Source organism: Sturnus vulgaris, chromosome 18 (genome assembly GCF_052056855.1).
Source record: "Sturnus vulgaris isolate bStuVul1 chromosome 18, bStuVul1.hap1, whole genome shotgun sequence".
Classification (NCBI taxonomy): domain Eukaryota; kingdom Metazoa; phylum Chordata; class Aves; order Passeriformes; family Sturnidae; genus Sturnus; species Sturnus vulgaris.
Genome location: NC_142260.1, coordinates 7288767 through 7290642, shown reverse-complemented (window position 1 = coordinate 7290642; position 1876 = coordinate 7288767).

Sequence of the window (1876 nt, the reverse complement as noted above, 5' to 3'; positions counted from 1 at the left end):
CCAGTTTGATTTTCGAAACACGTGAGTGCTTGACATTTAAGTAACTCAAATTCCATGTGCGTTCCATGTGGTCATGCCTGGCCTTGTGGGGGTAAAGAAAAAACACTTTTTATTTTTTAGTATTTATATCTGTACTTCTTGTGAGTCACACACCAGCTCTGGGTTACAGCAATCACACCTTCTTGCGCCCCTTTTATAGAAAGAAACCAATGCACAGTAATTGTATCAAGGCACCAACAAGGAAAAAGAGCAAATGTCCACTCAAATCCCACTTTTTAAGGTGTGGCACATAAACACTGAAAGAGAATAACCCTTGGCTGCTACATGGCTGGTGACAACAAGGAGTGAAGGTCACTTTGGGGTCAATTTTTTCATTTGAGTTTACAAGCTTTCAGACTTCCCCTTCAGAAGAAATTACAGTTACATTAAAACGTTTGGAAATCCCGGCTCTAGTAGAAAAGTCAGCCCAGGTGAGGCGGGTTCAAACCCCAGACTCCCGGCTGCAGAACGAAAGGATTGTAACGTGTGCGAGAAGGTCAGCGGCAGCCTCATCACCCTCTGAACTCCCTGACAGGAGGGTACAGCCTGGCCCGGTCCGGTTCTGCTCCCAGGGAACAAGGGACAGCACGAGATGTCTCAGGATGCGCCAGGCTTTTCTGGTTGGACGTTAGGAGGAATTCCTGCACAGGAGGGGTGATCAGACATTGGAATGCGCTGCCCGGGGAGATGCTGGAGTCACTCACCGTCCCAAAAGGTGTTTAAGGAAAGACTGGATGTAGCACTCAGTACCATAGTCGGGATGGTCATAAATTTGACTCGCTGATCTCAGCGGTCTTTTCAGCCTAATTGGTTCTGTGATTTTGCCATAAGCGGCACCGGACCGCTGGGACCCTTGTCTGAGGAACACTGACACCCCTTGGCCAGGGGGCATCGAAGCGCTCTCACTCAACTGCGGACCCCTCGCGGGCCCAGCCATTCACCTTTTATCCCTTCTTTTTGCTGAGCGGAGAGCAGGAGAGTCGCTCCAGCCAAAGTCCAGCCCAGGCCCCGAAGCTCAGCCTGGAGCTCGCAGCCCGGGGCACGGACACGAAGTGCGGTGTGTTTTAAACGCCGAGTGCCGTGTGTTTTGAACGTCTAGAGTGGTGTGTTTCAAACCCGATGTGCGCGGCGGGCTCCGAGGAGCGCGGCGGCCGCGGGCACCCCGCGAACGGGCGCCGGAGCGGCGGGCGGCGCCCCGTGAGGGGCGCGCGGCCGGCGGGGGAAGGCGCGAGGGGCGCGCGGAGCCCGCGCGGCCCCTGACGGACGGGACGGGGCGAGGCGGCGGCGGGTAAATGGGCTCCGCTAAACCGCCCGGCGCCCCCTCCGCCCGCTCTGCCCCGCGACCCCGCGGCCGTTGGGGCGGGAGGGAGGCAGGGAGGGAGCGAGGGAGGGAACCCGCCAAAGCCCCGGCCCGAGCCCCGCCGGCGCTCGCCCGGCAGCGGGAGGCGGGAGGAGGAGGGAGAGGCCGCGCAGCGCCGCGCTCCCATTGGCCGCGCGGGGCGCAGCGCCGGGAGCTGATTGGCTGCCGCGCTCGCCGCACCCGCCCGCGGCGGCTCCGCGCGTTGAATTCAAATCGGCACCGGGAGCGGCCCCGCGCTTCGGCCGGGCCCGGGCGGGTGGCGGCGGTGGCAGCGCCGATCCTGGGGGCCGCCGGCGCTCCCGGATCGTGGGGTGCGCGGCGGGAGCGCCGGGGAGCGGGAGGGTGCCGGGGTAGCGTCTCCCCTGTGTTTGAATGCGCCGCCGGCAGAGCCGATGGGCGGTGCTGGGCCGCGGCGGGCGGGGCGGGGCGGGGCCAGGGCCGTTGGGCGGTGGGCGCGCGCGGGCCGGGCCGGGAGGC